At 35.7% G+C, this 12858-nt stretch overlaps 1 protein-coding gene across 1 annotated transcript in view; it reads right to left on the reverse strand.

The window, feature by feature from the left end:
• Nucleotides 1–12858, reverse strand: part of XPR1 (xenotropic and polytropic retrovirus receptor 1) — a 228306-nt gene that overhangs the window by 164162 nt on the left and 51286 nt on the right. The gene's annotated exons all lie outside the window — the stretch shown is intronic.

A 12858-nucleotide genomic window follows, 5' to 3' on the forward strand; every position in this document is an offset into this window, starting at 1 on the left:
GTGTTGGGCACCATGTAACTTCTCAAACACAGAAATCACATTGGACACCACCATGGTCAATGCCTGATTTCAGGGGTTTTCATGCAGTACTTACATGTTATCTCAAAACCACTGAAAAATCCATCTTCACAAATACATAAAATCAAAAGGAATATAGAGAAATTGTGAACTATCTAGAATTAGTAGTTTGACCACTTATATTTCCTTCAAAAATGTAAATTCTGTTGCTATTCCTATGGCACCCCAGAGCATCTCTGTGCACAGTGTGGGTACCTCAGGTATAGTAGACATCAGCAATGACTCTATTCTGTGAAAGAATGGGTAAAAGATTAGTAACAGAGGCTGAACACATAACACATAATGAGCAAGGGAGATAAAGGGGTATGGGGGGACAGAAAGAAGGTATGGGAAAGCAAGAATGAACAACAAAAAGAGCTGTAACAGAACACAGCCTAGAAAACAAGACAAAGACAGGAAGAGACAGAGACAGATGCAGGTGCTCAGGGAGAGAAAGACATACCAAGAGAGGCAGAAAGACAAACAGAAAGAGACAAAATGAAGAGGGAGACAAGTGGACAGAGAAAAACCAAAAGGGGTGGAGGGACACAGGCTGACTGGCAGTCAAGATCATGGAAACAGTGAAGTGTGGGGAGAGAGAAAAAGAAACAGATAAGCAAATGCAAGAAAACACCAGAGAGGATCAGACAGGGTGAGACACTATGTAGAAAGACAGCGAGATAGAAAAAGGGAAAGAGTAAGTCAGAGACACAAGAAGAAACTGTCAGGGAGAAAAAGACAGGCAAAGACAGACACAGCTACCAGGAAAGGGAAGGAACAATGAAAGAGGAAAACATTAAGAGAGAGAGAGGCAGTGAGCATACATGAGAAGAAGAAAGGAAAGCAGGCAGGAAGAAAAAAAGGAACTCAGGGAGATAAAAGCAAATGAAAAAGAAGCTTCCCCTCACATCACCTCTACCCAGCATAAGGATTGTACTGATGTGGGAAAATAAAGGCAAAAGAAAAAAAATTAAAAGTCCTTACTACTTAGAGTTCACTGACAAGTCCTTGAAACAGGTAGAGTGACCTTCCTTCTGGGAGCTCAGCTGCCTCAGTGTTAATACTTTGCTAAGAACAAAAGGCAATCCTAGCTCAACATTATCCCAGCCCTGCAGGATCTTGTGAGTCTACTTTAAGATACAAAAATTCCTTTGGAAAAAAAAAAACTTCCTTTGGAAACTTCCTTGATCTCTACCCCCCAAGATACATGTTGGCAATCATCCTTCAAGCATATGGCCCACTGATACATCAGAAGGGTCTCATGAGGGATCCCTGGGTGGCGCAGTGGTTTGGCGCCTGCCTTTGGCCCAGGGCGCGATCCCGGAGACCCGGGATCGAATCCCACGTCGGGCTCCCGGTGCATGGAGCCCGCTTCTCCCTCTGCCTGTGTCTCTGCCTCTCTCCTCTCCCTCTCTCTCTCTCTCTCTCTCTCTCTGTGTGTGTGTCTGTGTGTGTGACTATCATAAATAAATAAAAATTAAAAAAAAAGAAGGGTCTCATGACTAGGGTCTTACTAGACTGTAATAAATTATCTTTTCCTAATAATAGCTAGTCCCTAAAGTTCTGGAAATCTTGCTTCCAAAATTCCTTAGAGACTTACGCTATCCCCAATCCCCTCCCAACATGAAAGTATATAATCAGTCATTCCTCATGACCCAATGCAGCTCTTTCTGCATACACGTCACAGGTCATGTCTCCATGCTATAATAAAACCATCCTTTTGCACAGAAGATACCTCAAGAATTCTTTCCTGGCCATCAGCTCCAAACCCCCAACATTTCCTATATTACCATCTATTCATTACTTAAAGGCATGATCCCTATAGTTAAACAGTGCATGAAAAAGAACCGGGAATTAGCATAACCATTATTATGATGCTGAGCTCTGAACACCAACAGTTTTCTGGCCATAGGGGAAACTGTCTCACTCAGCATATTATTAGCAAATATAATCTACACTCTCTTACTTAGGAATATTAATATCCTCATTGACAGAATTTTGTAGAGCTTTGTGAACTTCCAAGGGTATCTGCTCCAAGCATCCAATATAATTTACCAATAATTTGTTTTTCCTAGAAAGACTACATTCATATAAAATAAAGAACCAATTATAAAAGAGGCAAATAGGGGCACCTGGTGGCTCAGAGGTTGAGTGTGTCTGTCTGGCTCAGGGCATGATCCCAGCATATTGGGATGGAGTTCCACAGGGGCTTCTTGTGGGGAGTCTGCTTCTCCTTCTGCCTATGTCTCTGCCTCTTTCTGTGTCTCTCATGAATAAATATATAAAATCTTTAAAAAATAATAAAAGTAAAAATAAGAGGCAAATATTACATTATAATTCATTACATTTTGAGGACACACCAGCAACACATTGTTTTTTCAATGTATTAAGACTAGATTTAGCTGAGGGTTTTTTTAGCTGTTTATTGACATTTCAAAATTAATAAAGCAGTAAATAGAATAGTAAGTCCCAATGTGTGCAATGTCCAGCTTCAACAATTATTAACACTTTGCCATTATCATTGTCACATTTTAACCATAAGAAATAAAATTCTAAATATATTCATAACTTTTTAATTGAATTTTGGAACTTGGGCATCTGTATATTTTAAAGCCTTCAGCTTATTATACTGTGCAGCCGAGTGTGAGAATCACTGGATTAGATAAACTCTAATGTATTTTCCAGCTTAATTTTACAAACATAATACTGATCACTGGATGGTAACACTTTGTTTCCTGAAACAGATTTTCAATAATCTGCATTTGTAAAACACTTAGAAAACCTGGGATGTTTAAGTACCAAGGAAATGCACAGACACTGATTTATTGAATCTAAGAACAGAGGTTCTACTTCTGGAAACCCAAATTAAATATTTGTATGATAATCTCATAATGACTAGCAGTAAAATAACTGATTTAAAGACCAATTATGTTTAACTCAAATGCATTAAAAATTAAGAAACTAAAGTTATGAATATATTCAGAATTTTACTTCTTATGGTCAAAATGTAACGATCTTTAGAATCCTATTTTGAAAATGGGTTTTCCAGAACATCCTACCCTGAATATTCTGATGCAGTAGTATACAGACTGGAATCCAAGCATTTGTATATAGTTAACAATCTCTAGGTGGTTCTGAGAGATACACCCAGGTAAAATATCATTGTTTTAACTCATGAAGACTTTTTTATGTGTCTGCAATGAAGGGAAACAAATTTTTAATTGATTCATGAAACAATTTTAAACCATGTCTAAGGGATCCCTAGGTGGCTCAGTGGTTTAGTGCCTGTCTTCGGCCCAGGGTGAGATCCTGGAGTCCCAGGATCATGTCCCACATCAGGCTCCCTGCATGGAGCCCGCTTCTCCCTTTGCCTGTGTCTCTGCCTCTCTCTCTCTCTTTCTGTGTCTTTCATGAATAAATAAATAAAATCTTTAAAAAAATAAAAAAAAACCATCTCTAGTTTTCATTAAAACAATTACTAAGAATATTAAATTGAAACCTTCCCTTTTAGCTAGCACAAATCTGTCAATAGAAGTTTAATCAGCCATAAATCCCCCTAACTATATTATCAGCCATCTCACATTTTTTCATCCTGTCCACAAACATGGCATGACAAGTTAAAAAACTGTGTTCCCGAAATTTTTTGCTTATGTCATTCTCCTATCCAATTAGGAAAACCAACTTCAAAAGAAAATAGGTGAGTTCAGCATGACTTCCTTTTGTGAACCAATACGGACTCCCAGAAGATGAGCAAATTACCGAACACTCAAAAATAAATGTTAAGTACACACATGCTAAACAACTAGATACTGAATAATAAACATAAGTAATCTGTATTAAAGTAGCAAATAGGGGGTGCCTGGGTGGCTCAGTCTGTTAAGCGTCAGCCTTCAGCTCAGGTCATGATTCCAGGGAGCCTGCTTCTCCCTCTCCCTTGACGTGCCACTTCCCCTGCTTGTGTGCACTTACTTGCTTGCCCTCTCTCTGTCAAATAAATAAATAAAATCTTAAAAAAAAAAAAAAAAAAACTAGCAAATAGATGGTGAAAGAACAAAAATAGAGGTAAAAGACCCAATTCCAGAGACGGAAGAACCTTAAGAGAGGTGAGTTGACCTTCTGTATCTGCCAAGACTTGCCCATTGGCCTATTTGATGCTCTGGCATGAAACCAACAACGTGGACTTTGTCTATACAAAGGATTACAGCTGGGAACCAAAGAAAGCAACAACTTTTTGACAGAGAAACAAGCTTATATTTTAAGAAACTATGAAAAAAGAGGAGTAAGTTAACCCAGAGAGGGAAAAAGAAGGAAATAAAAATAATTTTTTAAAAAGCAGAAATCAGTAAAATATAAATCAAGATAAACAATAAAGAAAAATAATGAAACCAAAACGTGGTATTTTGAAGAGAGCAATAAAACTGATTAACCTTTATATATACCAATCAGAAAGAAAGATAATATACAAATTTCCTATATCAAAATGAAAGACAAGTTGTTATATTACAGACCCTGGAAATATCAAAAAGATAATAAGGGAATATTACAAATGCCTTTTGCAAATAAATCTAACAATTTAGAGGTAATGGTCAAATTCCTTCACAGAAGCAAACTACCAAAGCTCACTCAAGAAATATCTATGATACCTATTCAAGAAATTAAACTTCTAGTAAAAAAAAAAAAAAACCTCTCATAAAGAAAACCACAGGGATAGATAATTTTGCTGGTAAATTTTATCAAACATTTAAGAAAAACAATAATACTACAAATTCTTCTAAAACATAAAAATGGGGAAAACAAGTTTCAACTCATCCTATGAGACCAACATTATATTTAAACTATTCCAATATGCTCCATGAACAAAGACACAAAACCCTTCCCTAAATTTTAGCTAATCTAATTCAGGAATATATAAAATAATAAAAGCAATAATAATAATAATAATAATAATAATAATAATAATAATAATGTCATGACCAAGTAAGATTTATCCCAGGAATACAAGGTTGGGTGTAACATACAAAAATGAATCCATGTAATTTACAACATTAACAAAACAAAGTAGAAAAAATAAGCAATTACCTCAATATATGCAGAAAAAACTTGAAAAACACCAACATTCATTGCTGATAAAATCCCTCATTAAATAGATATAGAAAAGGCAACTTTCTCAATGTGACAGTGTATCAACAAACACCTACAACTACTCATTCCACCAGTGTCTCCATACTCACTTCTAGGATTTTATTGAAAAGAATTACTGCTTCAGTGTGATATTCAGAAGGTCTACAACAGATCTAAAAAACAGAAGTAAAAGCAATAGTAGTAACTCTAACAATAAATTAGAATTGTACTATTCTTTGCAAACTGCATCCTTCTCATTTGTGGAGAATGCTCATTACCTAATGACCAGTAAGTCTCCTTATAGATTTCTTCTTTCACTCTTTATTGTCTTACAGCTCTTTTTGAAGACATTCTGAATTTCTGGAACTAAACTGATTCTACTTTTCTGATTCTACTTTTCACAAAAAATTTGAGAGGCCAAGCGTTAATTATTTGCCTCTGAATGAAAGGTCTTCTAAATCCATCAGGGTTTTTTTTTTTTTTTCTCATCAACAAAATTAATTAGTTGATATTTATTAAATCCCCAAAGCAAAACAAAGGAGGCATAATGAAGTTTAAGTTGAACTGCTATCAGATTCAATGAGCCAGCAATCTATTTGGGGAGAAAAACATTAATAAAAATGAGATTTTTTAAACTTTAAACTATTTTATTTTTTTTCAAGTAAGCTGTACACCAATGAAGGGCTTGAACTTGACTCTGAGCTCAAGAATCACATGTTCCATCAACTGAGCCAGCCAGGTACCCGAAACTGTTTTAAACTTTATTTTTGGGGATCCCTGGGTGGCGCAGCGGTTTGGCGCCTGCCTTTGGCCCAGGGCGCGATCCTGGAGACCCGGGATCGAATCCCACGTCGGGCTCCCGGTGCATGGAGCCTGCTTCTCTCTCTCTGCCTGTGTCTCTGCCTTTCTCTCTCTCTCTGTGACTATCATAAATACATTAAAAAAAAAAAAAACTTTATTTTTTTGTTTTGTTTTGTTTTGTTTTAAACTTTAAACAAAAAATAAAGAACTATCAAAAGTTCAATCTAATCAGTTGTATGCATGTTACACAAAGCCAAATTTATTATTTCGCTTTTCCCAAAACTGGCTCATTCTCTTTATTTCTATTTTTTAGACAAAATTATTATATCGCTTATTTCACTTGGTGCCTCCTTCTTCCTACTCTCTCATCTATCAGTCTATCTCCATACTATTATTTTGTCCTTCCATAATGTTCATTATATATATAAATTATGTGCACTGACATCTGCTCAAATGTCCCCAACATCTTCCACTATAATGTTGGTCCACCATCTGCTAACCATTCACATCTTCCTTTCCAAGTTTAAGGGCATACGTGTAAGTATATCTCACTCAGGATTCTTCTCTGAAAGAATCTAATTCAAAAATTCAGGTAATGATTTACAGTTCTCCAGGTTTTATCATGTTATTAAAGAATTAACCTATTGGTTCAATGAAACCAGGTCAACTGCCCAACAGTACCCTGCAATTTTATTCAAACTTTTTTTTCTATTGCAACAGCACTTTATGAAGACACATGGTAGCTACACTTGGGATGATCACAGCATAATGTATATAGTTTTTTAATCACTATTCTGTATATCTGAAACTAATATAACATTGTGTGCCAACAATACTTCAATGAAAAAGAGGCACTGAGATTATTATCATTAATTTTCATAACATCAGAGATAGAAAAGTGATAACAGTGATAGAGGGACAGAGAGCCTGACAAATTAGGAGAAAATTCATATTCACTGGAACAGGAAACAGAATGACATCTGACTTGTCAGCAGGAAAATTCTGAGGGGAAAATTAACTTCCAAAAAAGAATTTAATGCCTCATCAAACCAGCCAAACTAAGAGGAGTGAACTAAAGATATTTCAGACATTTGAAGTCTTCTTTTTTAAATTTTTTTAATTTTTTTTAATTTTTTTTAATTTTTATTTATTTATGATAGTCACACAGAGAGAGAGAGAGGCAGAGACACAGGCAGAGGGAGAAGCAGGCTCCATGCACCGGGAGCCTGACGTGGGATTCGATCCCGGGTCTCCAGGATCGCGCCCTGGGCCAAAGGCAGGCGCCAAACCGCTGCGCCCCCCAGGGATCCCACATTTGAAGTCTTTAAAAGGTCACTATTCACACAACCTTTCTAGGCCTCAGCCCTGCAAGATGCATTATACATTACTGCCTATTGCCTTAAACTTAAAACCATCTTTTGGTGAGTAGTGGCATGGTAATTAGACAAGCTTGTGCTTACTCTGGTAGACAGCATTCTGAGTTGTCACTGTCATATAGCTGTGTGTATCACACAGCTCCTTCTAGTTGCTGAAACAAACAGAAAAGATATTCCAGTCTCACATGATGATTTCAAACATTCACGTATTAGAGGACTGCATATACTAGATGGTCACTATTAGGGGCTGGAACCAGATCTATTAATTTCAGCAAGCTTAGCTCTGTCTCTGGAATTGTCCATGGTGTAAATTCAGCTAAAACAATACAAAATAACCACTTAATACATTACAGCAAGATACTTACAGCAAAAATCAAAATTCCTTCTTTCCCTCTCAGTCCTCTCCTGCTCCATAACTATTATGATCAGAAGTAGGAAGACACCAGTTTAGCACCTACCTAGTTTGTTAAAATGTATTTAATAACTAGCTGTTGACTGGTCAACTGCTGAACTCAACTGCTAAGGCTGTATGATTTATCCAAAGGAATGAAAGATGGTTCATTTCTTTTCTAGTTCAAAAAGATATATACATCTCTATGTATACTGAAGCATTATTTATAAGAGCCAAGATATGGAAGCAACCCAAGTGTTCATTAGTAGATGAACAATAAAGAAAATGTGGTGTATATTTAAAAAAAAGGGCAGCAGCAGCTGTGTCTACACACACACACACGAATACTACTCAGCCATAAAAAAGATCTTCCCATTTGCAAAAACATGGATGGACCTATCCAGGTATATGCTAAGTGAAATAAGTCAGATTATGAAGACAGAAACCACATGATTTCACTTGAAATAGCATATAATTTCACTTATATGTAGAATTTTTTAAAAAAGGAAATAGAAGAGTTGCATGATTATTTTTCCTGATTCTACAGTCTTAGAGCAGTATGGGAAATACCCACAGTAACCCATCACAAAAACCTCCCTAATCAGCAATCAAATCAAAGTACATAATTGGATAAAAGTGTCTAGAGGGATCAAAGACCAAACTCTGACCTTATAAATGACCAAGTTGTACTTTACATATACCAAATGAAGTATGTCCTAGAGGAGATATAACTCCTAGATAAAATCTGAAATGTCACTGTTACTTCTTTTAAACTCTGTGGTGTCTTGTGTTAAAATATAAATTACATTTAAGTCATTTGTACCTCAGTGTGAATGAGTTTCAGGTCCATTTACAAGACAGGATATAAGAGTACAAAGCATAGTGAAGACGGGTAAAAGGGCATGCAAACAAGAGCCAAGAAAGTAAGAGATCAGCTTCATTTCTGTGAGGGAGCAGCTCCATGGACCTCCATGGTATCAAGCTTCCCTTACATGATTGAGGACCACCAAGTGATTCAAAGCAACAGTAAATTTTCATCTTTAAAATCAGTTTATAAAAATTCAAGATGTATGTGATCTGTGTAATCTTGATATCAAAACCTTCTGGTAGCTACTTGTATATAATACTTGATTATTGGAGGTGAACAATCTAACAGTCAAGAAAAAAGCCACCAACAGTCTTGTTTATTTCCAAAATGCATTTTTAATCCAACCACTTAATGTGGTCTCCACTTGTATACTGACATACTATTTAAAACCAGTGTTTTGAAAGAAGTTTTGCTTTTTTTTTAATAAATTAATTTTTATTGGTGTTCAATTTACCAACATACAGAATAACACCCAGTGCTCATCCCGTCAAGTGTCCCCCTCAGTGCCCGTCACCCATTCACCCCCACCCCCCGCCCTCCTCCCCCTCCATCACCCCTAGTTCATTTCCCAGAATTAGAAGTCTTTATGTTCTGTCTCCCTTTCTGATATTTCCCACACATTTCTTCTCCCTTCCCTTATATTCCCTTTCACTATTATTCATATTCCCCAAATGAATGAGAACATACACTGTTTGTCCTTCTCTGAAAGAAGTTTTGCACCAAATTGTAGTTTGAACTTGTTTTGAATAACCTATTTTGATGAAACTGTTTTGAAGTTTGATATTAGAACTTTCTCATCAAACTCTGATACATGCAAGGCTAGGCCTCTGGTTCCCTTTCAGCTACAGTCCTTCCAGCCAGGAAGCTGGTACAGGGCACCCTGATGGGCTACTGTTTATAAGGCTTGTCTTGGCAGCCACAGATGAGTAGATCTCTGTCTCAAACATTTTCTATAATAATCTATTTACTGGGCACTGGAACACATATTATGAAGCAATATAAAATTGAATAAAATAAAACCCTAACTTTAAGAAATTTATGGATGATTAAAAGAAAACTCCAAGAGATGCCTGGGTGGCTCTGCAGTTGACCGTCTGCCTTCCGCTCGGGAGCAATCCCAGTATCCAGGATCAAGTCCCACATCGGGCTTCCTGCATGGAGCCTGCTTCTCCCTGTGCCTGTGTCTCTGCCTCTCTCTCTCTGTGTCTCTCATGAATAAATAAATAAAAACTTAAAAAAAAAAAAAAGAAAACTTCAAGTAAAATAATTCTATTGGACAACCTAGAAAAAATGGATACATTCCTAGAAACATACAATCCTCCAAAACTGAATCAGGAATAGAAAACCTGTACAGACCAATTACTAGATAACGAGTATATGAGACTCTTGATCTCAGAGTGTAAGTCTGAACCCCATGCTGGATGTAGAGATTATTTTTAATTTTTTTAATTAAAAAATTACTATTATATGATCAGTACTATAAAAAATTATACATAAAAGTACGACAAGACAACTTAAAAATGAGAAAAAGACATGACATTTAGCTGGGTGAAGAAGTTTGCTGATTACATTTCAAGACAAAAGGCATTCTAGAACCACAGAACAAAAAAAAAACCAAAAAGATAAAAGTAACTGATTTATCCAGAGATCAGCATCCCTATTCCTATCTCTGAAAATAAGTTTATGACAAAGAAATATGTCTCAGGAAATGTCTTCATTCTGACATTTGTTAGGTCAGAATGAAGCTGTTTCAGATAAAATGTTTTTAGCTGCAAATAACATAAGTCCTAAATAAAAATGGCTTAAACAAGATAGAAATTGATTATCTCACATAACAAGAAGTTTGGATATAGGGCAATTCCAGGGTTCATTAATTTTGGATCAACATCATTATCAAAGATTCACAGACTCTCCACCGTTTTTACTTAGCCACCCTCACTCAGCATGCCAGCTGTCCCCCTCAGAGTCAGAAGATGGCTGCAGCAGTTTCAGGCATACTATCACCACACAACAAATGTCTAAGCAGGAAAAGATTTATTTCTTCTCTTGTGTCAATTCTTACAAAAGCAAGGACATCTACAAAGACATCTATACTGCAGAAAACTCACCTCAGGTTTTGACAAAACAGTCAAATGCTCAATGCTAAACCAAACAATGGCTTAGACCAGTAATTTTAAAACTTTTTATCTCATGACTTCTTACACACTCTTAAAAAGTATTAAATATACCTCAAAAAGCTTAGTTTATACAAATAATATATATCATTTATCATAATAGAAATAAAGTTCAGGAAATGTTTATGATATGTATTTATCAATTCTCTTAAAATAACAATAACATATTAATTAAAAATAACTTCCAAAAAGAAAAAAATAATTAAATAAATGGTACTGTTTTATAATTTCACAAATCTAACATCTGGCTTCTCCTGTCTGTTGGGTATCTCACATCATACAGGAATCTGGAAAAACTCCAATGTCTCAAAGACCCACTAGGGTCCACCTTTTAAGAACCCCTGGCTTAGACCAAATGCAATTCATTCCCTGAGGCTGGGAAGGGTTCAACTTCTCCCAAACAAAGTAGCTCAAAACCTGAAAAAAACTGGAATTCAATTAACAAGTAAAAAAAAGTAGAAGAAAGGGCATGGCTATTTAAAAATCAAACTACAGCAACAAGAGAAATGTAAAGGTGAGAAGGTAGAGTTTAAGTCTTAGAAACTACAAAAAAAAAAAAAAAAAAATAGGGCAGCCTGGGTGGCTCAGCGGTTTAGCGCCACCTTCAGCCCAGGGCGTGATCCTGGAGACCCGGGATCGAGTCCCAAGTCAGGCCCCCTGCATGGGGCCTCCTTCTCCCTCTGCCAGTGTCTTGCCTTTCTCTCTCTCTCTCTCTCTCTCTCTCTCTCTTTATTCTCTCATGAATAAATAAATTAAATCTTAAAAAAAAATAAAAGTCTTAGAAACTAAAAACTGTCATAAAATCAGTGCTATAGGAAAAAATGAGGTTTAATTTGAAAAAATATTAAGAAATCACTTATAACAGAAAATTTGTGCTACACAAAATATTTACCCCAATCTTACAACCGCTATGAAACATTTATGCAAGTAAATAAATAATCTGTATTTTTACTCTATAATACTGAGATGTTAACTCCATTCACAGTATACATGACAGAAGAAATGCAAGGGTTAAGGTAACTAAGCTAAAGTACAATTACTCTTATATAAACAGAAACATGTTAATAAGGCAAAAGAATCACTATATTGTACATCTGAAACGAATATTATCCTGTATGTTAACTGGAATTTAAATAAAAACTTAAAAAACAAAAACAAAACAAACAGTAAAAACTTTCCAAAAAACCCACAAGGTATAAAATATAAAAGCATAACTGACAAGTTCATTTGTAAGGTAACTAAGTTGCATTATGCAAAAAGTTGCAAATTCACTTAATTAACTTTATCAATAGAGAACTTTTATTAGGACTAATGGAACTTTACTTTTTTTAAAGTATGTATTTTAAAGAAGAGTGAGGGAACAAGTAGGGAGGAGGAGGAGAGGGAGAGGGACAAGCACACTCCACCCTGAGAGCAGAGCCCTTACTTGGGATTTGATCCCACAACCCTAATATAGCAACTGGAGCAAAAAACAAAACCAGAAGTTAGATGCTTAACCGACTGAGCCACCCTAAGCACCCTAAGTGCTTTACTCTTTAATTGTAGCACCCATAGTGCTAGCAATACTGCCTCAGAATCTAAATTAATTTTAACTCATTTTCTTCCAAACACTGGTTCCCTATCCAAAAAATAACCTATGAATTTGATGCTCTTCATTGAACTGCCTAACTAATATTTACTATTACTTAAATTCTGACACAAATCAAGCCATTTAGTGCCTGGAGATCAAAGATACCAAGAAACAACTCCTACAGAGCAACACCCAATATACCTCAAATTTTAATTATTTGTCAAAGACTTAATTATAGTAAAAAGTAACTACAATATGCATTTGAACCCACACAGTGTTACACACTTACAAAGTTGGAACTATGTCTTAAGGAGACATTTTTTTTCACCATTAAGTTAAAACTAAATAAGTGAAATTGAGAATACCCAGAAATAAAAATTGTTCTAATACTGCATACTGAAAATATTTCTACATACATTAGTATTAGTATCTTAGCAATGCAAAGTACATTTTATTTCATGTTTCTCAATGCAAATGGCAAGGAGAAAAACTAGCCTCCT

The sequence above is a fragment of the Nyctereutes procyonoides genome, unplaced genomic scaffold (assembly GCF_905146905.1).
Source record: "Nyctereutes procyonoides isolate TBG_1078 unplaced genomic scaffold, NYPRO_anot_genome, whole genome shotgun sequence".
Classification (NCBI taxonomy): domain Eukaryota; kingdom Metazoa; phylum Chordata; class Mammalia; order Carnivora; family Canidae; genus Nyctereutes; species Nyctereutes procyonoides.